The 24,033-nt window shown below is 44.0% G+C and overlaps 1 protein-coding gene across 1 annotated transcript in view; it reads right to left on the bottom strand.

The window, feature by feature from the left end:
• Positions 1 to 732: 732 nt before the first annotated feature.
• The window catches only part of LOC112868390 (uncharacterized), a 100,042-nt gene continuing 76,741 nt past the window's right edge, over positions 733 to 24,033 (bottom strand). Inside the window, exons 2-5 of the transcript XR_015242444.1 lie at positions 9,814 to 9,960; positions 9,467 to 9,701; positions 2,796 to 2,879; positions 733 to 1,620 (exon numbers count right to left, since the gene is read on the bottom strand). The gene's annotated coding sequence lies outside the window, so the exon portion shown is untranslated. The remainder of the gene's footprint in view (positions 1,621 to 2,795; positions 2,880 to 9,466; positions 9,702 to 9,813; positions 9,961 to 24,033) is intronic.

The following is a 24,033-nucleotide window of genomic DNA, read 5'->3' as shown; positions in this document are numbered from 1 at the left end:
TTGTCATCACATCAAAAAAACTTTGTGGGTCTCATGAATAGTACTTGCATCGTTTATTTTCAAATACTTATGGGCAAGAAGCTACGAGAAGTTTGGTAACAGTTTAAAGTTAATACGTGTTTTGTAGATTGCAGCAGGAGCCTCTTACATTGTGTTCAGCCTACAGACAGTGCTTGGTGGGCCTAGTGGCCACGTGATGAACTGTACAGATGTTTCAGACACAAGCTTTGTGGAAAACAACATGGGGATTATTTTAAAAGAACTAATGGCCGGGGGGAGATGGGGGGGTGCCTGGGTGGCTCAGTCGGTTAAGCATCTGACTTCAGCTCAGGTCATGATCTCCCGGTTCGTAGGTTCGAGCCCCGTGTCGGGCTCTGTGCTGACAGCTCGGAGCCTGGAGCCTGCTTCGGATTCTGTACCTCTCTCTCTGCCCCTCCCCTGCTCGCTCTCTCTCTCTCTCTCTCTCTCTCAAAAATAGATAAACAGGGGCGCCTGGGTGGCGCAGTCGGTTAAGCGTCCGACTTCAGCCAGGTCACAATCTCGCGGTCCGGGAGTTCGAGCCCCGCGTCAGGCTCTGGGCTGATGGCTCAGAGCCTGGAGTCTGTTTCCGATTCTGTGTCTCCCTCTCTCTCTGCCCCTCCCCCGTTCATGCTCTGTCTCTCTCTGTCCCAAAAATAAAATAAACGTTGAAAAAAAAAAAAAAACCTTTAAAAAAAAACAAAAAAACAAAAATAGATAAACATTTAAAAAAAATTTAAAGAACTAACAGAATACATTTGCCAATAACCCAAAGCAGGGGAAAACCCTGGGACATATGGAAAACTCAAAATATCCAGCTGCAGTCAGATTCCGGCATTAACCCTGTCCTGGTGCCGATCCTGAGTTACTGTTTCCTGGTTGGGCTCTTTCCTTTGTGCCCCCAACCTGACCTGTCTCTCTACTTGGCCTGCAGGGACATTCATGCTGATGTGTTCACTGCAGAGGACACTCAGTTGCCTTGCATTTCTCAGTGTGCCGTTCTGAAAGTGTAGGTTTGCCATCCAACTTAGCAGAACAAGATGATCTCAACCGTCCTCACTCTGGCTTCCTCTCTGTTCCTGCACATCCAGATCCACAAACCCAGGACTCGCAGGCAACGCCCACAGGGACAGGCCCTGGCGGCAAGAGGGAGAGGTTTATAAACCGCAGGGCTTTAGACTTTGCGCGGCCTGGAAGATTCTCCTCCATCTTCAGTGGCCTCAGGGCTCATATCCTGTTCTCACTACGAATATGGGCAGCGTGTCGAAGCACCTGTCCCTGCTCGTGAGCTTAACCCAGCCACGGAGTCAGAGTTTGGTCACCTCCTGCCCTCCTTATAGGTAGGTGGCTGGCTCAGCCCTGGAGAGAGAGGGTCATTCTTGAGAAACGCGGGTACCATCATGAGGATCCGGGCCCCTGGCCACGTCTGACCGAGTTTCTGAGACGTCTACCGAGGAAAAAAGGAGAATTCCGCTGAGAAGGGACCTAAAAAGTCAGGGGAAACCTTTCAGGGCCTAATTGGGAAAGCAGCTGGGTGGCAGCAGCGTGGCCACGAGGACCCTTCCACGGGCTTCGGCATCGCACGCTGGACGAAGGAAGGGGCTGCCGGTGGAAGGGAAAGAGGAATATATCAAGGGGTCTCAGGAGCAAGAAGACCGCTTTCCTCCTCCCTCACTTTCTGTGCTGTCAGTCCTGGGATCCACGCCCGAGCATGATCCCAGATCCAGGGATGGGGATGAAGCGGGGGAGCGTTCCTGACTTCTCCGACTAAGTTCATTATTATTATTTGGCCAAACCAGCTTCTGGGAAGCGGTCTAATTAAAAGCAGAAAGAAGTTCAAAGCGGCAGCCGGTACAAAGCCCAGCTCCATCACCTACTAGCTGTTTGGCCCCGCAAGCCCCTGGACCTTTTCTCTCTTTTCTCACGAATTTAAGACATAGAGTTTTATGAAGCTATCTCTGTTTTTGTTTCGAAGTATAATTAATATACCATGTTATGTCAGTTTCAGGTTTACAACACAGTGATGCAACAGTTCTATTCAACACTCAGTGCTGCCCGTTGATACGTGTTGCCACCACCGACAGAATGGGACAACCGTCCAACGTTATTATAATATTATTGACTGCATTCCTTACGCTGTACCTTTCCTCTCCGTGACTTATTTATTGCATAACTGGAAGTCTGTACCTCTTAACCCCCTGTGTCCATTTTACCCCTCCCCCCACCCCCCTTCTCTCTGGCAACCACCCCCCGGACCTCTTCATTTCCCAATATCTTCACCTATAAAATGATAATCGCAGCAGCACCTCCTTATAGGGTCTTGACGGAAAATAGGTTTACAAGGAACTTGAGGTATAATTTTAGTGTAACTTGGGGCTACAGGTTAATAAATTTGATTCCAAATATAGCACATATTAGGCCCCTCAGTAAATATGATTTCAGTGAATTAAGATCAAATACCAAATTCTCCAGGAGAGAGAGCTGGAAATGAATGTTCACGACTGATAAATTACGTGCAGGGTGAGGTTTTACAAGGGAATGCTGAGTTGAAATGGCACTGTGTCTTAACTAGAGGGAGATCTTCAGAAAAGAAAAAAATACATGATTCTGTGGGAATGACCTTGGCATCAACATACCTGAATTCTATTCCTGATTCTATTAATTGACTCTATTAAGTGTCAATTCTATTAATTGTCAATTCTATTAATTAATTATAAATCAATTAATTCTATTAATTGACTCTGTGGCATTGAAAAAAAAACCTACTTCATACGCACGGTGTTTTTGTAAACTGAAGAAGCTGGACCAGATCATGTCTAAGGTTCACGTCTACTCAGCAGATGATTCAGTCTCTGGTACTTCTGCAAGAAAAGAAATTTGCAAAAATAAATAAATTAATTAATTAATTGAAAAATTAAAAATTTAGAAAGAAAGAAAGAAAGAAAGAAAGAAAGAAAGAAAGAAAGAAAAGAAAAGCTAATTTGCTGAAGTGAAGCAAGTCAAACGTGGTTTTAAGGGGCGGGGGGGAGATCTGTGTTTTTATGGAGAAATATGCCAAATTCTCACCAGGATAAAAGTCATCATCATTGTGGGTCATGATTATTATTATCATCATCATTATCGCTATCACGTAATTTACTGCTGGCCAGATGCTGCACTAGGTGTAGGTTATACACATCATTTATTCAACCCCCTCAGTATTTCTTAGCATCTCACCAGATCCATTCAAGAAAGAGAAATTTATGTTCCCCCAAAAAAAGAATGGGATAATCTCCAATTATGTGACTAAAGCCTATCATTCATTAGTGGTCTCCCACACACCAGATGCTTCACATACCTCTTCTCTAATCCCCACAACAACTCTGTAAAGTAGGTGATGCAGGTTCTGGGTTATTGTTCCGTTCCTGGTAACAAGTCACCACAAACTTAGAGGCTTCAATGGACACATTTCCGCGGATAAAGAGTCCAGCGTGGCTTAGCGTGTCCTCTGCCCGGGGCCTCACAAGGCTGCAGTCACGATGTCAGCTGGGCTGTGATCTCATCTCCTCTAAAGTTCCCTCTGGTGGTTACACTAGGTCCCTACCGTTTTGCTGACCTTCCATGAGGGCCGCTCTCTGGTATGCGGTCTGCTCCACAACAAGGCAGTCTGCTTCTTCAAGGTCATGAGGAAAATTCTCCTGACTTCTGTCTCTGACCTCTAGACCCTCTTTTCAAGAGTGTGCCTGATTAAGTCAGGCCCACCCAGGATAATCTCCCTTTTATTAACTCAACATTGACTGACTTGGTACCTTGATTACTTCAGCAAAATCCCCTCACCTTTGCCATACAATGTAAGCTAATCAGGGGCCGATATCCCACCATACTGAAAGACCCCACCACACTTGGGGGAGGGGATTATCCGGGACGTGCATCCCAGGGACAGGAATTTGGGGGGCCATCCTGGAACCCTGCAGCAAGTTCTGTCTTAGAAGTCATCAGGTGCATATCTAATGATGCATGAGTAATAAGATGCAAAATTGGTCTCATAGTCAAGTGTTCAGGACCTGAGCCCCTTCTTACATATCACACCCCTGTTCTAACAGCAAACTTCACATCCCCAGAATAAACATGTTACTGAGGTCATCCGGGGTAGCTGCAGTTCATAAAAATACCTTATGACATGTAAAATTCACCATGATCAAATCAAGTTCATGATTCTCGCGGGAACCCCTCTCAGCACACATGTCAATCAATTCCAGGCTAAGCCATCAAACCCAATTACCCGGAAACCAGCTGACACAAACTATTAGGAAAGCCATGCGAAGCAAGAGAACAGACAGCCTCACTTTGAGGCTCTTCTCCCTCTCTGTCTCTTCTCCTCACCGCCTTTGCTCAGGTGTCACATCATTGCTCATGAAGCTTCTGCACTTGGCCAGACTCCCACCTCGTCTTGTCCTGATCTTCCCTTTTTTGACCCCCTGCCCCACACAGATGGAGCCCTCAAGACACGTCTGTTGGACTAAACTCTTCTTCTCGCCTCCTAATAAACATACTTCAGACTCTCTCGATTTTCTCCCCTACAATTTCAAGTGTTTCGGAGCATTGGAATTAACTGATGTTACCTGGGTGTGTCCGTATAGACAAGTGCCTTTCGTGCAATGGCCTTGTCCGCAGCCAAGTAAGTGGAATATGTGTCTCCACGTTGACTCCACGCTTCCCTCCTTTCCCTTCCTCCTAGAGAGCAGAGGCTGAGGAGCTAACACCTATTGAACACCTACTGAATACCGCATACAGCATTCGTGCAGTTATTTATTACCTTTTAGAACTGTCGATGCCCAGGCTCAGAGAGGTTGAATAACTTGTCTGAGTTCATGCCGCTGACCATGGTGCAGCTCAGAGCTGAACCCAGGCCGTGTGATGGTGAAGCCACAGTCTTTCCATACTTCACTGCTGAGCTGGGGCTTGCCTCCTCAAGTTGAGCGTAGTCTCCCAAACTTCGAACGGTGTTTAGACAGGTCTGAATTTTAAAGGGGCCTCCAAGTGTTCAAATAAAACCTCATCTAGGGGCGCCTGGGTGGCTCAGTCGGTTAAGCGTCCGACTTCGGCTCAGGTCATGATCTCACAGTTCGTGGGTTCGAGCTCCACGTCGGGCTCTGTGCTGACAGCTCGGAGCCCGGAGCCCGCTTCAGATTCTGTGTCTCCCTCTCTCTTTGCCTCTCCCCTGCTCGCCCTCCGTCTCTCTGTCTCTCAAAAATGAATAAACATGCTTAAAAAATTAAAAACAAAAAACCTCATCTTAACAGATACGCGTTTCTCAAACGCATAGGTGGCAACCTAACCGATTGATGCCGTGTGTGAAGACTCAGTATTTCTGTAGTAGAGTTTACCGTACGTTTCTGCTCCTTAGCACCTACGCAGGCCTGAGACCTATTTGTCCATCAGGAAATGTTTGGAGACAAAAGGCAGGAAGGGACGAGGAGATGGGCACTTGGGGTGTTTGGTGGGGTGGTGGATGCATGCTGCAGGCGAGCAGAGCTCGGCCCAGGACCAGCCTGTCAGCGAACGTTCTCACTGCTTTTGCGTGCTTCTACCGCCCCCTAGCCACCGTGGGGAGAAAGACCCGTCACCGGGAAAATCCGTCATTCCTCCAGCGCAGCCCTGGTGAATTACTCTCAGTCCCCTGAGTTGACGGTCTTCGCTGCAGTGTAACTTCCGTGTGTTTTGCTTTTTCATTAGCAGCTTCCTTTAGTAGCTAATATTTAAAAACGGTATCACCAAGGATTGGCATCGCTTGTCTTCTCCGCCCCGAAGAATGCGATTTGTCAGTTCTTTCAGAGCCCTTTGCCGGTGGGAACTGTGCCTTGTTTGTCTCTGAGTCCCCAACTCCACCATGAAGGCTCCTGGGCGTATGTCCGTACACGCCTTGGCTTTAGGGCCAGGTCAGATGCTGTCTCCCCCACGAAGCTCACACAGCAATAGCTTCTGCTAATTCCCCATTCACTATGTGCCAGAGGCCTTATGAGCATTATTTCATGTATTCTCGTGATGGCCCTATGAGGTAGTAGGATTACCCTTGTCTCACAGTTGGGGAGACGGAGGTAGGATGAGGGCACCCAGTTAGTCCTCAGCAGAGCTGAGATTCAAACCCAGCTGGCCTCCTCCCCAGGCCTAGGACGTCCTCTCAACACGTGCCCTTGGAGTCCCCCAGCCAAAGTGGTATCTCCATCCTCTGTCACCACCCCTGCCTGTCTCCTTCGTGTCATTTTTACCTCCCCTCCCTGTACGTTGTATTTCTTCTTTCTCTAAACCAGAAACTCAAACCCCATGAGGGACACTGTTCCCCCCCCCACCCATGTCATCGTTGTGCACACAGACTCTCATGTGTGATACTCAGGAAAGGCGTGTGTTCCTCCACATAACTTACGAAAGTGCAACTCCTTCAGTTACTACAAGGTTGTTAGTTCTAAACTTTATTTATTTATTTTGAGAGAGAGAGATGGCACAAGCAGAGGAAGGGGCAGAGAGAGAGAGAGAGAGAGACAGAGAGAGAGAGAATCCCAAGCAGGCCCTGCACTGTCAGCGTGGAGCTCGAACCCCTGAACCACAAAATCATGACCTGAGCCAAAACCAAGAGTTGGACGCTTAACCGACTGAGCCTCTCAGGTGCCCCACAGTTGTTAGTTCTGAGTTCAGGTTTCCCAAGGAGAGACCTGAGGATGTGTGGTTTCAGAATAACTCACAGACCTTTAGTCGGTTATCCGCATGCACATAGGCTCTTGGGAGGGAGTGTGACGAATAAGGTGTTGCAAAGTGGGATTTATAATTGAGAGGCAACAGAGGGGAAGGGAGAGCTGCAGACGGTCAGAAAGCAGGCCCATCTGGGAACAGTGAGGCTTGGTTTACATTTTTTAGTAAACTAATCAGCAGAGGGGAGAACAAAGAGGTCAGGCTGGGAGGCCTATGCTTCTAGAAGCATCCAAGAAAGCAATTCTCAAAACTCTTGGGAGTTGGACTGCAGTAAGTGACAGGCTGGCTGTGTGACATGTCCAGAGTCCTCCCCCACCTCCCCCCTGCTTGCTTCCCTGATCAGATTCCTCTACAGGGAGGTGAGCACTGTCCGATCATCACTTGCCAGGACTGAACCAGATGGAAGGCGGGCCCTTCTTCAGCGCAGGAAAGCAGCACAGGGTTCTGGAAGAAAGGAGCCTGACCCATAGGTTATTTGAGGGAGTGTAGAATAAGGGGGTTGTGGGGGCGCCTGCGTGGCTCAATCAGTTAAGTGTCTGACTTTGGCTCAGGTCATGATCTCACAGTCTGTGGGTTCGAGCCCCGCATCGGACTCTGTGCTGACAGCTCAGAGCCTGGAGCCTGCTTCGGATTCTGTGTCTCCCTCATTCTCTGCCCCTCCCCCCCTTCTCTCTCTCTCTCTCTCTCTTTCTCTCAGAAATAAATAAAACATAAAAAAAAAGAGTAAGGGGGTTGGTCGAAAGCAGAATTTGGAGTAATGGGTAGCAAATTAAGAGTCGGTGGGAGAAAGAAAAAAAAAAACAGGTGCACACAGAGGTTGAGTTCACATTGAACAACCATGTGGGGGTGGATACGGGCCAATCTGCAGATGATGCTGCAGTCTCGAAGGCCTTGCCATGCCAGGCACGAGCCCTTCACCCCTCGGACTCTGAGGAGGACCAGGGGGCCCTGGAGAGGTACCCAATGGGAAGTGGGCACTTCGGGGCTCGGGCATTGGCTGCTGACCAGTACAAGGAAATGCAGTCTTTTATCAACCACTGCTCTCATCATCTCATTGAATACCTGCACTGAGAATAGGGAAGAGGAAGAGAATTTGAATATCTGGGATCGTTAACGGACCCGGAAGCCAATGAAAAGGGAAATTAGCAGGTGCCTGGTGGAGCTGCCCTTCAGGTCAGATCAGGCTCCCTGTGGCCCCATCATGGTGGGTCTGGCAGCCCCTGTGGTCTTAGCTGTTGACCCTCCCCACCCCAGGGAGGTGGCCCTGGCAGGAGCCCCGGCCAGCTGGCTGAGTGGCAGCCCCATTCGCCAAGGCAGGGAAACCGGCTGGTCAGTTGGGCCAAAGCCCAGAGTGATGCTGATCTTGGCAGTCTCTCGTGCCCTCTCACCGCTGCCCACAGCCCACAGGTGGCTCTTCTCCACGTGCCAGAGTCAAAAACAAAATCCCTGCCAGCTGAGAAGCAACAACAGAGCCATTTGCCTCTGGGCTTCTCGAAATGTGCAATTCAGATCACACCCCCCCTCCCTAGAATTTTTGTTTAGAAGATCCGGAATTTCTGACTTTCCAAGAAGGAGCCCAGCACCCACGCCTTTGTGGAAAATAACAGGAATAAATGTCCTCAGAGCCAGTCCCTCAATGTCTACAGGTTCCAAGAAGTTGCAAGACCATCATCACCGCCCTCCACGTTTGGCAACTGTTCCCACAGCATCCTGAGTACATTTTCGTGGCTGTTTCTAATTACTCCCTGCACTTGGGGAGTTCATTTGCATCACAGTTTTGCTTTGGGCCATCGAAAGCTATTTCCGTCTTCCCATATGTGTTTGGCTACCACTAATTGGGGAAAGTTATTTTTAGTATTTCCTTGTCTTTCCATCTTTGCAGATCTGCCCTATTTAGGGGGAAAAAAAATCTAGAAAAGAGTAATTTTTCCCCCCTAAGGAATACCAGAGATGCTTTTAAAGTTCTACAAGTAAACTTTTCATGTTCAGTGTAGAAGTCAGTAAAGGGGAACAAGAATCCCAAATCCTGGATTTTATCCTCTACTATCTGTGCTGCCATAGAAAGAAAACGAAGGATTCTTTTCCTCCTTCAAGACCCAGGTTGGTGTCACCACCTCTGGTAGGTCCTATAGCTCCCCCATCCCACTCCTGCTTCAGGTCGACCCATGGTCCCCAGAATTCCACAACCCCACTAGAACTATACCTTGCTAGGCTTTTGTACATTTCAGATACTACTTTGCACCCCCGAAGACCTCTGTCAAATTAACATATCTTTTAAAAAACTAAACATGAAGGATTTAAAACTACTTCTACCTAATCTATACCAAAAGCACCTTCTTTTTATTAACTAGCAATTTGAAAAGCAGCTGCAGAATGATTTTAGCGCTTGAATTTAAAACAATCTCAGCACACAAATATTTGTTTATCAATACCAAAATTAAATGGTATTTTCTTATCCTTTGGTTTGGTATTTTGTTTCTAACTATCATTTATCAAAAATAATTTTAAAAAGCAGCTCTTGAAGCAATAGAAACATAAATCTTTGACTTATTTTGGTCAAGGTAGACCTGGTAGTGTCACTCAGAAACCGATTATATTGAAACAGTTTAATTTTTTCTGTTCTTCGTTACTCAGAGACTCATAATTAGGACTTCTTTCAAATTTGTGAGCAGAGAGCTTCATATAAAAAAAAAAAAAACGAATTTGAAAGTAATTAACTTACCACACACCTATTAGAATGGCTCAAGATCCAGGACACTGACAACGCCAGCTGCTGGCGGAGATGTGGAGCAACAGGAACTCTCGTTCGTTGCTGGTGGGAATGCAAAATGGCACGGCCGCTTTGGAAAACGGTTTGGGATTTCTTACAGAACTAAACAGACTCTTACCAAAGGATTCAGCAATAGCACTCCTTGGTGTTTACTCGAGGAGTTGAAAACGTATGTCCACACACAAACCTGCAGATGGATGTTTATAGCAACAGCATTCGTAATTATCAAACTTAGTCACTTTTTGCCCATTATCATGTTGCAAATACCTCTCCCAGTTTGCCTGCAAGTATATAGATACCTTTGTGTGGGGGGCATAGAGATGCAGTGCCTGTAACCCTTTCAAGGGAGGGCTTGTATCAGCTGTCAGAAGAGAATCCCCAGTTTCTTCTTGCCTCAGTTGCCGAGAGCTGACTTGCCCAGATATGGCGGACCCATATCTGTTGACCTGTTGTGGTAGGAGACAAAGGTCCAGCTATTTCAGCCCGACATGGGACCACTCTGACAGGCCATTTCTGTTCCAGAGCCCTCCAGAGGATTCCCATTGTTGGCCTGCATTGTAAATTGATCTTTCCCTTGAAGAAACCCCTCTTCCTTCACCGCCTTCCTGCAGATCTTAATCTCCAAAAAATACCATGCACGTCAAACTCCATCTTGGCATCTGTTGCTAGAAAACCCAACCTATGACATCTTGGAAGGTAACTGTGTAATTAACAGCTGACAAGGTCACCTGGGTGGCTCATCAGTTAAGCATCTGACTCTTGATCTCAGCTCAGGTCTTAGTTCTCAGGGTTGTGAATTCAAGCCCCATGTTGGGCTCCATGCTGGATGTGAAGCCTACTTTTTAAAATGTTTTAAAAATTAAAAAAATTAAGAGTTGACATAATATACACCTTTACATATAAATACACTATCCTGGAAAATAGTGTGTTTTTTTAATCATAGAAGAAACTGGTTCTTTTATAGAATGATTGTTGGCATGAAAGATTCAAAAGTTGAGCACCATACCTGAAACGAATATGACACAGTATGTTAACTATACTGGAATTTTTTTTTAAAGATCTTAATTCGCTGACGTGAGAAAACTAGAGTGATACAGTTAGGACAGTGATTATATTGCTTTTCAAACATTGGCCCTTGTCAAGAAATCAGAATAGCATTTCATTTTTTAGTTTTAATGATCTCAAATAGGATAATAATACATTATAACTCGATTTGTAAGCCTACTTTTGGAAGGATATATAAATTATCTTTGTGGACTTGTGTAGGACCAAAATGTAATAAATGATGTAAGTCAATCTGGAAAACAAAACAGGTTGAGTACCAAAAACAAAACCAAAAAACACTTGAGTATCAAAAAACACAGCATTTTTCTAACAGCCATTATGCAAGTCTACCGTCTACATTACGTTCCTCCAAATAAAATCTATCCCTTTATTTGGGGTTATAGTCCTTATTATTCGCTGCCCCCTTTATCTTGCTTTATTTTTCATTATAGCATTTTATTTGAATATCATTAATGTCTATATCTACCTCCCCAGCACCTGGAATGGAACATGACATTCAATAAATATTGGCTGGAAAGGTAATTGGACAGATGAATAAATGAATTAGTGACTTAGGGCCAAAAGCAGATGAAACATATCTAGACCAATAATATATTTGGCCTCCCTCTTTAGGAAAATGAAGCATACAGGGTATTATCTTCCTTTATATAAAATTGCCCCAAATATTCATTGCACATGCGCAGATGTTTCCACTCTGGAAACCATTTTTCTTTGCTCCCTTCTTTCTCCCAGCCTCACCCCTTTGATGCAGGCTGTCCGATTGTATAGCTTCAGGGGAGCTCACAAGAAGATTGTATTCAGGGGATCAGGAATGGTAACAGATGGCTGGATGCCCTCATTTTGCAGATGCCTCTGTATCCGTGCTGCTTAAAAGCATTTTAACTAGCATAGGGTGAGACATGTATTATCTTTGGTTGCAGCCCAAGTTTCTAGAATCCCAGATTAGTGCCCAGTGCCCTAAACCTCATAGCTGCTAATCCTCTGTGACAGCTCTTGTGCACCTGTTGACGTCAAGGGCTTTCAGACTTCAGTGAATTCTGCTTCATTATATCTTTTTTTTTAATTTTTTAATGTTTATTTATTATTGAGACAGAGAGACACAGAGCATGAGCAGGGAAGGGTCAGAGAAAGAGGGAGACACAGAATCCAAAGCAGGCTCCAGGCTCTGAGCTGTCAGCAGAGAGCCCGATGCAGGGCTCAAACTCACAAACCGCAAGATCATGACCTGAGCCAAAGTCGGACGCTTAACCGACTGAGCCACCCAGGCACACCACCCCCCTCAACCATCTGTTTCATTATATCTTGTATGGGATTGGCTTTTCCCCAACATTAGCTCTTTGGCTAATGAGCTGGCTCGTATTTTTGTTAGACTATTTAAAGACAAGTGAGTAAACTTGGAGAGGGTAAGGAAAGGTGATACAGGAGAACTGAGATTGAGCTAGGACTTTTGCCATCCACCCTAGTCATCAAAAACACTCACTAACCTTCTTATTGTTCTGTGACAGGATGATGGAGACACACAGGTGGAGTTAGAGATTCGGTCCAGGGGGAACAGTGGACTCTCCAATTCTTTTGTGGAAAGAGCTGACTGAAGAATATAAGAGAAGTGCACAGAACCTTATAAAAGCACAGTCTGTATTCATATTCAAGTTCACCTACAGCATTTTTGTTACTTCTGGCTATGATTAGAAGGACTTTAAGGCCATAATTTTCCGACAGCTTTCCATGAAAGGAATGGATGTTTGTTATGCTAAGTCTGTAAGCAGTAGAATCTTTCTTAGTTTCTGAAAGAACCTTTTCCAGTTTAAGTAATTTTCACAGGAGGAAATGTTGTCTTTTCCTTTTTTTTTTTTCCTCTGAAGGAACTGATCAGAACAAACTGAGAAGACCCCAGATGTTGAAATCAACAGAACGTTAGGTTGCGTGGAATCAGATTTCTTAAAACACAGTCCTACCCGGGTTGCTAAACATGGGAGCTGGGAAATCCATTAGCTCTTGGCCTTTTTCCTATTTTTGTAATTATTGTTATCTCTTCCTCTATTGTGAAGTGTCTATTATGTAAATCCCATTGGGAGTGGCTTTTCCATCATGATCAGCTCCTGGCTGCTGTCAGTACTGAGTCCCCTGGAGACTTCACTGAGAGTCTACCCAGAAAAGAAAGGAAATGTGAGTTGGAGGTTTGTTAGCATGTGCAGTCTCATTGTAGCTATGCTTTGCCAAAACATTTCGGGATGCTTTTGACCTTATGAAATCACCTCAGAGAAAATATGCAAGGTTTGGTGTATATTCCTTCCTTTTTTATGGAAACATGGCGGTCACGTTTTTATGGCCACAGAAGGAAGAAAGACTTTCTTCTAGTGGAATTATTTTTGTTGGGTTTGTAATTTTAAGGTCATTGATGGGGGCGTGGGGGGGGGGGGAATCCATTTGCCCAAAGAAGGCGAGTAGAGCGAAGAACCTGATAGATCTTCTCAAAAAGAATTAGATCGAATGTAAAATTATAATCATGAAAAATGTGACCATTGATCCACTGATAATCTTTATAAGCTCAGATTTAAAATGTGTCAATTAGGAAACAGAGAAGTAGTACGGTATAAAATAGCGTAAGCTTTGAAATTAAAGGATTGTTACTGGCCATTAAAGGGAACTAGTGAAGAAGGGCCTTCCAGAATTACGATTTTTGGTCAATATAATGGACTAAGTGAACATGGAAGAGATTCACCGCCCTCTCCCACCATCTTTCTCTAAAAATATGTAATCCCCTGGAGAATAGACTTAAATGGGTAGCCCACCCTACATGATTTAGGGAACTGGTCCAAAACTGGTCCAATATATAAAGGAAACCAAAGCCAGAGTGGTAATTAAGAGCAGAAGCAGCATGGCCTGGGGGTATCAGACCCACATGAATGTCTTATCAACTGGAAGTTGAAGTTTTAACACATTTACTGGGACAGGAGAGTTTGTTCCAAGACCATGGGGAAAGCACAGTCTTGAATAATGCCAGGAATCTCAAATTTTCATTTCTTTCATGAACTTATGAGTAGAAAAACTCCTCCTACTTGCTTTAAGAAGAAACAAGATTGCCACCTACTCTGGTCCTTGGGCCAAAAGAGCCGCCCACAATGTATGAAAATAGACGTGTGAGGTCTGAATTTATAATCTGGATATGGTAAGACAACCCTCATGCTAAGAAATTAATCTAAAAATTCTGAAGTGGGTGAAACCACCAGAAACACATAGAAGGGCCCTGTAAATCTGTTCTATAGAGACATTTCTTTACCCCTTGTGATGAACTGAAATATGCCCCCCCCCCCCCACAATTCATATGCAGAAGCTCTAGCCCCTGGTGTGGTTAAAACTAAAGCCAGGGCCTTTAAAGAGTAATTAAGGTTCATGGGGCTCCTGGGTGGCTCAGTTTGTTAAGCACCTGACTGTTGGCCTTGGCTTAGGTCATGATCTCATGGTTCATGAGTTCGAGCCGTGCATCGGGCTCCATGCCGATGGCACAGACTTTGCTTGGGATTCGCTCTCTCCCTCTCTCTCTGCCCCTCCCCTACTTGCATTCTCTCTCTCTCTCTCTCAAAATAAATAAATAAACATTTTTTTAAAAATCTGTAACATTGGATGAAAATAGAAAAGAGAGGCTAAAATACATAAAGGACAAAATGAAAAATCCCAAAATATCTCTGGTAAAAACTACAAAAGAAATCAACAGAAAGAAATAGAGGGGTTGGAGGTATTTGAAAAGTTAAAGGCTGAAAACTCCCTGAATTAAAAAAGGAATCTGTCTTTGGATTAGAGGAACATATCAGGGGTTGCCTATGTGGCTCATTTGGTTGAGCCGCTGACTCTTGATGTCGGCTCAGGTCATGATTGCAGGGTCGTGGAATCAAGCTGCATCGTGGAGCTCTGCACTCAGCATGGAGCCTCCTTAAGATTCTCTCCCTCCCTCTGCCCCTTCCCCTGCTCGCACTTTCTCTCTCTCTTTCAAAAAAAAAAATAGTAATACCAATAATAAAAAATAAAGAAAGAAACATATCAGGACACAAACAGGAAAAATAAAAACATAATCCCAACTAAACATATTGTAACGAAAGAGCAAATCATCAAAAACAAAGAAAAAAAAGTCTTGGGAGCCACCAGATTATTCATCAAAGAATGACAATCATACTGGAGAAGACATAATAACAGAAGTCAAATGACGATAGATCAATATTTCAAAGTTCTGAGGGGGAAAAAAAACTGTCTCCCTAGAATTCTATCCCAGTGACGCCATCACTCGAGATGGAGAGCAAAATAAAAATGTTTTCCGACAAGCAGGTTTACTACTTAACAGACTTCCCTGAAATAACTGGTTAAAATGCACTATAGGAAGAATGGATTTTAGTGGTGTGCAAGAAGCATATGGCAAATGCATTGGTAATTTTAATCAGCATTTACTGTAAATAAGAATGAGGCAAGAAGACTGACTAATGAGGTAGAGGTCAAGGGGAGGGAAGAGAGCACAGTAAATGGAAAATACAGACGAAGATGATAGAAAAAAATCCAATGTATCAGTACACTACATAAATGTAAATAGATCACATTCGTCTATTAGACTCTGACTCCATTTACAAAATCCAGCTGGATGTTGCTCTGCTCTTGGTGGTTTGCATTTTTACTAATGAGTAGTTATCCTGCTGTCATTCTCGTCTTTGTCACTGTGTAATGTATCCTTTTTCTATGTCTGCTTATAAGATTTTTTTAATTGTTGGTTTTAAGCAATTTGATTACTAAATTATAGGGCACTGATCCCCAAATTGACCTATAGATTCAACACATCATAACAAACTTTCTTTAGGAATTTTTTTGGGTACAGATTGATAAGCTTATTATAAAATGTATATGAATATGAAAAGGACCTAAAACAGCCAAAATAACTTTTTAAAAAAGGTTGGGGGGCGCCTGGGTGGCTCAGTCGGTTGAGCATCCGATTTCAGCTCAGGTCACGACCTCACGGTTCGTGAGTTCGAGCCCCGCGTCGGGCTCTGGGCTGATGGCTCAGAGCCTGGAGCCTGTTTCCGATTCTGTGTCTCCCTCTCTCTCTGCCCCTCCCCCGTTCATGCTCTGTCTCTCTCTGTCCCAAAAATAAATAAACGTTAAAAAAAATAATAAAAAATAAAAAATAAAGGTTGGAAGATTTATAGTACCTGATCTATACTGCTTGATTTCAAAGCTTGTTATAAATCGGTAATAATCAAGAGAGTATAATCAAGAGAAATGGATCAGTGGAACAGAACAGAATCCAGAGAGAAAGCCACATATATACAACAGGAGATTGATTTTTTTAATATAATTTATTGTCAAATTGGCTTACATACAACACCAGTGTTCATCCCAACAAGGAAATTGATTTTTGACCAAAGCACAAAGGCAATTCAGGAGAGAAAAACAAGTCTTTTCAACAAATGGTGCTGAAACACCACAGACATGAATTAAATGGATCAGAGACCCAAATGAAAGAACTAAAACTATAAAACCTCTAGGAGGAAATATAGGAAAAAATCATAGTGGCCTTTAGTTTGGCAAAGATTTCTTAAATAAGACACAGCAGCACAAACCATAAAAGCAACCCCTCCCCCCCACTCTACATCCCTCTACCTGTTTCAGACAACCACTGAGCTGCTTTCTGTCTATGGGAGAGTTTGATTGTTTTAGAAATTTCATGTAAGGAGCACCTGGGTGGCTCAGTTAAGCGTCCAACTCTTGGTTTCAGCTTAGGTCACGATCTCACCGTTTGTGAGTACGAGCCCTGCTTCAGGCCCTGTGCTGGCAGCGTGGAGCCCACTTGGGATCCTCTCTCTCCCCCTCTCTCTCTGCCCCTCCCCTGCTTGAGCTCTCTCTCTTTCTCTCAAAATAAATAAACTAAAAAAAAAACCAGAAATTTCATTTAATGGAAACATACACAGTCTTTTGTGTCTAGCGTCTTTCACTTAGTAGAATGTTTCTGAGCTTCATCCTTGTTGTATGTATAGCGAGTTTTGTTTGTTTAATTGCTAAAGACTATTCCATTGTCTAGATGTATCCCACATTCTGTTTAACCATTCCTGAGCTGAGGGGCTTCCGGTTTGCTTCCACTGTGGGGCTATTATGAATAACGCTACGAAGAAGAGTCCCAAAAGGAGTACAAGTCTTTGTAGGGACATAGGTTTGCATTATTCTTGGAGTTTTTCATTTTCCTAGGAGTGGAATCGCCAGATCGTATGGTAAGCGTATCTGTAATCAATTTCCAAAATGATTTCCAGAGTGACTCCTATTACTTTACATTTGACCCGAATATAATAGGGTCTCAGTTCCTCCATGTCCTCATTACACTTGTTATTGTTTGTTTTAGTGATACTATGTACCCATTTCAGTGGGTACATAGTAGTATCTTAGTTTTTTCGTAATTTCATTTCCCTAAGGATGTTGAGTATCTTTTCATGTATTTATTAATCATTCATATATCATTTTTGTTGACTATTCAAATATTTCATTCTTTTTAAAAAAATTGGTTTCTTGTAGTAGTGTTGACATAAAAGTTCTTTATATATTCTGGACACACTTTCTGCCAGACATATAATCCGCAAAAACTATCTCCTAGTCTGTGGCTTGTTTTTGTCATTTTGAAGGTGTCTTTTTTATCTTGGTGAATTTTTGTGTACCAATTTTTTTCTTTAATATATCGTATTTTCGGTATCATACATAATACCTCTTTATCTTTTCTTTTTTTTTTTTTAATTTTTTTTTCAACGTTTATTTATTTTTGGGACAGAGAGAGACAGAGCATGAACGGGGGAGGGGCAGAGGGAGAGGGAGACACAGAATCGGAAACAGGCTCCAGGCTCTGAGCCATCAGCCCAGAGCCTGACGTGGGGCTCGAACTCACGGACCGCGAGATCGTGACCTGGCTGAAGTCGGACGCTTAACTGACTGCGCCACCCAGGGGCCCCCCTCTTTATCTTTTCTAAGAAGACTCTGCACAATTTTCCCTATATTTCTTTCTAGAAGTTTCCTAGCTTTAGTTCTTTCATTTAGATCTGGGATACATTTTGAAATATTTTTTGTATTTTGTAAAGAGAAAGAGAGGAGAGACTCTTTTTATATACAAGGCAGATTGAATAGTCCTATATAAACATAATTATCGTCTGGAAGATTTTATACTATCTCAGGACCTTTTGTAAGAAAGGAGAACCTTTTTTTTTTTTTTTTTTTTTTTTTTTTTTGGTTCCCAGCTCACGTTGGTCAAAGTTATGCCCTTCGGGCACTGAATCCTCATGCTGTCAGGTTGCAGCATGACACTGAACATTTCTGAGTTCTACACCAAGGGGTCAACAGGGAAGCCCCAGGACAGTAAGCAAGAGACTATACAGCCTGCGTCTGAGACAAGATGCTTGCAGGCGGCACCCATCTGAAACTAGTTGGAGCCATAAGAACTGGTCACAGTGGCTGGAATGAGGGTCAGGTAAACCAAGGGACCTCGCAGTGACGCACAAGAAGTGTCCAGTACAATGTCTTATCTCCGTCTCCAAAAAGAGGATCTGTGGTTGCAGGAATATTTTTCTGGACCACAAAGTGACAGAACACAAAGACAGTATCATTGAAATCCGATTACACAACAACACTAGCGTGAAGCAAATTCTCTGTGTCACAGCAAGGGAGACAGCTGCGTTAGCTGTGGGAAGTAGGAGATTAACCTCAGCAAGGGAGACTGGGGGGGATTAGGGGCAAGACCAAAGGGCAGTATCAGCAGCAGTGACGCTTCTGAGCTCCCTGGCATAATCAATGTCTGACCAAGGCTCCCTGGGGAGTGCTGTGGGAACCAACAGTTGTACCGAGTACAGAGCAGGAAAGTCACCGGGAAAGAAGGTGTCAAGATCGCCACTCTCAAGGCCACTGTGGACTAAGGAATGTCTGGGAGCTTCACTACTTAAACATATCAGGCAGGCAGTATCTCTCATCTAAAGTGCTGCAGGGATGAGAATGACCCCCATTTGTAGAAAAGTGCCTTGGGTAGGAGATCACAGTGGAAGCAGGAACAGCGCTTCCTGGCACTGGGAAACTGGGCAGTGTTTCCCCTATCAGACCTGGATGAATCAGAGAGATCTGAATTCTCGAAGGGAAGAACCTGAGGTTGTGGGATGATAATGTGTGGGACAATGATTGTCTGATCCAAGCATTATACTCAAAATACTTAACCACAGGGGTGGCATGGGCATTAATTAGTAAGAACTGATGCTAGCTGTAAATAATCAGTGGGTCATACCAGGCACACTGATGAACACTGGCCCTGACCCAGGTCTTGTCTTGCGTCAGCTAATGCGGCTTACAGCAAGGGTAACATTAGGTGACGGATTTCCTGTTGCATGCCAACCTTGATCTATTCATAGCTACTGCCTACAGTGCCCTGTTGAGACAAAGACTAGTGGTTATGTCCCAGGGTAGTGGGAAAGATCATTGTGATCAGTGATCAACTAGTGATGTCTGTTATGGTCACAGAGCTGAGAATGTCAGCTGTGTTACAGACTAACTGACCCTGGGTTAAATGTTTACATTCAATTCGTTTTACAAACATTTATTGGTCATGTGCTGCATGTTGGCTCCTTGTTAAATACTAAGTTGATACAAGCATGAAAAGGCACAATTCCTATGCTAAGGAGGATCTCCTTAGTTAGGAAGATAGATACGTAAATAGCTAATTTTAGCACAAATGATAATTACATCAATAGACATATACACAAGGTATAATTATAAAAACATAAAGGAACACAGGGTTAATAGAATTTTCCAGGTATATTAATTTAGATAGGGTCATAAATGATTAAAATCATAGAGTTCATAAAAAGAAAAGAGAAGAATCAGGGCAGAATATAACCACTTTATAAACTTCCCTGCATCAAATACAGAAGGCATGGGCAAATAAACATCTTTGGGGCACCTGGGTGGCTCAGTCGGTTAAGTGTCCAACTTCAGCTCGGGTCATGATCTCACAGTTCGTTAGTTCGAGCCCCACATTGGGCTCTGTGCTGACAGCCCAGCAGAGCTTGGAGCTTGCTTCAGATTCTGTGTCTCCCTCTCTCTCAGCACCTCCCCCACTCGCACTCTATCTCTCTCTCAAAAATAAATAAACATTAAAAAAAATTTAAAAAAAGAAAAGAAACATCTTCTGTCTCTCTTTTTTTTAAGCTTATTTATTTATTTTTTAAGTAGGCTCCATGCCTGATGGGGGGCTTGAACTCATGATCCAGAGATCAAGAGTCACATACTTTACTGGCTGAGCCAGCCAGGTACCCCTATCACCATCTTCATCATCCAAGCCTGTCTACATTTTGGGGGTATTTGTAAGCTTGGGTCTAGGGCAAACTGGTGGCCAATTAGTAGGCTTCCAGTTCTCACACAAGTACATTTTCTGTAAATTGGTCCGTACATTTCAAAGGTTTTGTGGATTCTGGGGCAGGTGGTGCTGGCGTCACATTGGTGTGCACACCTCCAGAGTGGGCTGCTTGTCAGGTGGGCAGTGGAGGAGAGAGAGCTGGGGAGCAGAGGAATGGGCTTAAGAGAACTTCTTTAATTCTCGACTCCCTTACAAAGAGAAATACAGAGATGGAAAGAAATCGCTAAATCTACTTACGCCTTAAGCGAATGCCTTGAAAAGCGGCACTTTTTTTTTTTTTTTTTTTTAAGCACATGAGCTTAGACCTAAGCACAGTAAATCGCACCACGTGGATGGAGAAACAATGCATGTTCTTCTCTTCAGTAAGACCAAATGTGACCACGTTCAGTTATCCCTGTTTTCCCACTCTGGGTATGGAGAGGAACCAGGGGTTCTGACTCTGCTTTCCCTGGTACATCCCAGCTGAACAATGGGCCCCATGAACCGTCTACACCAACCTTCACCTTGAGCTGAAGGCAGACGTGCGAAGAAACTGAAGCCCAGAGAGGTCAAATGACTCGCCCCAAACCATTGATTCATTCATTTCACAGACATTTGTTGAGCACCACTCTGTGCTAGGTTCTATACAAATCCCTGCAGGACCACACTACAGAGGCAAACTCCAGAGTGGAGTCTATAATCTCAGCTGCCAGATTAGGGTTTTTTATACCACCCTACTCCACCCTGGCAGTCCTCTCTGTGGGCATTGAAGGCACAGGAGGATTTGATTCCAGGAGACCTGGGCTTCCAGGGTGGCAGGGCAGAGATAAGCAGCAGAGTCTAGGTCCCAGATGAGGGAGAGGCTCTGACATCACTTGGATACTGAAGAGGACAGAAGTGAGCATAGCTTGGAAGAAGATTCTCCTAGTTTTGGAAGAAGTGAAGAGTGAGCCCAGGAGGAGAGGGACCTCCTGCATTTCAGAATCCCACATGGGGGCAGAACCTGAGGGGAGTGGCTTACCTGACATCAGGAGGGGGTGTGTGCCAGGGGTCCCAGGGTCCCAGCGCCAGCAAGTCTGTCCCGGGCTGGCTTGTCACAGAAGTCATGGCTTCACCCAGCCTTTAAGGGCTGTAAGAGCCTAGACCTAAGAACAGCAGGTCCTCCCCAATGCTGGTCTGCGTGAGACTGCAGGACCTTTGCAGGACCCTGACAGGGTCGGGGGAAAGAACCACAATGATGACCAAGATTAAAATTTTAACAGTCTCTACAGAATGGGAGCTTGGGAGTTTGCTTTTAAAAAAATGAAATAATCCTGGGCACCTGGGTAGCTCAGTAGGTTAAGCATCTGACTTTTGCTCAGGTCATGATCTCACGGTTCGTGGGTTCGAGCCCTACATCGGGCTCTGTGCTGACAGCTAGGAGCCTGGAGCCTGCTTCCGATTCTGTGTCTCCCTCTCTCTCTGCCCCTCCCCCGTTCGCACTCTGTCTCTCTCTGTCTCTCAGAAATGAATAAACGTTAAAAAAAAAAACAACTTCCAAAAATGAAATAATCCATTGTCTCTTGTTCCAAGGGCTAAAAACCCACACGCACTGTACATTTTTATAGAACCAAGCTATTCGTTTAGATCAGTGTTTTTCAAGCTGTACGGTGAGGCCCACTAATAGATCATGAAATCAGTTTAGTGAGTCTTGACCAGCCATCTCTCACTATATGTAATAGAAAGGAAAAGAAAATATCCAAGTGCTGGGTCAGGACTTTTTTTTCAGTTACAGGTCAGTATACGTATAGAGGGTAGCAGTGTAAATGTATTTTATATTCTGGGTCATGGTTGAAAGGACTGAGAGGCATTAAATTAGACCACATCACTATAAGTGATGTCAACCAGCCACTAATATTCTCTCTCCTGTTTCTACAGGAGTAAATATATAGGCTAACACTTCTCAGATCCTTATATACTGGGGACATTACGAGCTATTTGCAGTAATCATAAGCACCATTTATTAAGCATATCCGGGATGAGGGGCACCCACAAAACATCATCTCCATTTTCTAATTAAGGTCACTCATACGTATCTATTAAGTTCAAGAGCTGGATTTTAAATCCACATCCTTCTGAGTCCAAAACAATGAATGCCTTTTCCAATATACTACTCTGCACTCCTCACCCTTCGAACATTCATAAAGCTTATTGAAAATAATAGCAGAGCTTACAATAAGGCTGCCCAGCCCAAACACAACAGGTTTGAGAAAATTTTCTAATGTTGGCTGGTTCGTGTAAAAAGTCAAGTAATAAAGGACATGTGCGAAATACTCTATAAATCATATAGCAAACTAAAAAGATCAGGTGGTATCGAGGTCAGGCAAGACTGTTCTGGTGTCTTTTCCTGAGATCTCTCAGTCATTCCACCACCACAAAAGGCCGCTTAGGATTGGCCTAATCGTGCCTGATCATGGCGGCTTCTTTCTGGAAATTTCCATGGGCACGGGAGCCTATGTTTTGCCATTTCCTGCTTCTTCCTGTCCTTGCTGCGGCTCCCTCCACTGGCTTTCTCCTCCTGCATCAAAGCCCCTTCTTTTTCCCCTCTTACTCTGGACCCAGGCTTGTCGATTCATCAGGTTTCTTTCTTCTGGCAGGAAAAGAAGAACCAAGAGTCAAATGTATGGCCCATCAGGGTGCATTTTTAAATTAACCTCAGGCTCTGTTTCACATTTTGCCCTTGTTTTTATTTTTATTTTTGCTCTCCTACTTTAGTGTTACGTCTTCTGGCTGTAGTCTTTGTATCTCTGTAAATCACCTTAAGTCCTTTTGGGAACAAGAGAGGGATAGAAATGAAATTTTAAAACCTACAAGCAGGGGTAGTTTCATGTGCCAGTTTTTCCAAGTCAGTACTGACTTTCTTCCTGTGTTTCATATAGGCTCAGTGGAGCAGGTCTCCAGCATGGAAAATTACTGAGTCACCTCGTCTGTCTACAGATCTACATAGATCCATTAGGAGTCTGTTCTATTTCAACAGCTTTGCATCTTTTTCCCTCTGGACCCAGAACAGTTACGCCCAGAATTGTCCAAAAATTGACCAGACACTCTCAGCTTGAGAGCTCACGTTCTCACCTGGTTGATTTCAAGAACAATCTCATCCTCAGGTTTGGTTCTTGTTTATTTTTTTAATAATGTACCTTTGAAAGTATACTAGCGAGATTCACCATAGTATTTTTGTCCTCAGCTTCAAGCCAGAGGATGTTTTTTAAAGGAAGAAGGAAATTTACAGCATGATTAAAAAGGAGGAGGCCCCCAGAGTACATACAGTTCCTTAGAGTCTAGGGACTACAGACTCACACTACACTCAGTGGGGGGTGGGGGGTGGGGGGATGGGGGTGGAGGGGGGAATCTAGCCTCCCGTACGTGTGTCTTCCACACAAACTACTCAGAGATACCCCACTGTGTTGCTGTTTTGCTCACACAGCCCTGAGCCATCTAGTAAGAAGCCAATGTTTACTGAGTTCCTGCTACATGCTAGAAAAATGGTATTTACATTTATATTTCTAAGCAGGGGAGTCTTTTTTAAAAATGAAACATTACACTTAATTTCAATATACAGAGTAGAGCTTGTTGGAGTGAAGTGAAGGAGATGATGGGGGTAGGTGGTGGGAAAGAGAAAGCATCTCTGGGGATTATTCCATTCATTCACTCACTCACTCATTCATTGACATTTATTCTCCCACTTGGAGAGTCTCCTTCCAGAATCCTTCAGCAAACCTGTCTTCAGTGTCAACAAATCAATGTTCCCGTGTAATGTGAAAGGACTTTATAAAGGTCTTCCCGTGCCAAACAGCTCTCGACCTGGGCCCGTGAGGCCAACTCAAGGCCATGAACAATTACACATGTTGTATACTGCACAAGCACTTTTCATGGTTTTATTTATCATGACAGTCTTCTGGCAGGTGGAAACACACATCCTTCACTAACAAAATTAAACATATCATGACAATTTTCCCAACAAATAGAAACACAATTGCTTGAGGAAGATGTACATTTTCCCATTAGCATAAAGGTACTGCACCCG

The sequence above is a fragment of the Puma concolor genome, chromosome D3 (assembly GCF_028749965.1).
Source record: "Puma concolor isolate L17-30 chromosome D3, mPumCon1.1.hap2, whole genome shotgun sequence".
Lineage (NCBI taxonomy): Eukaryota > Metazoa > Chordata > Mammalia > Carnivora > Felidae > Puma > Puma concolor.
The sequence above is the reverse complement of the archived record's forward strand: the minus strand, read 5'-3'. Positions and strand labels throughout refer to the sequence as shown.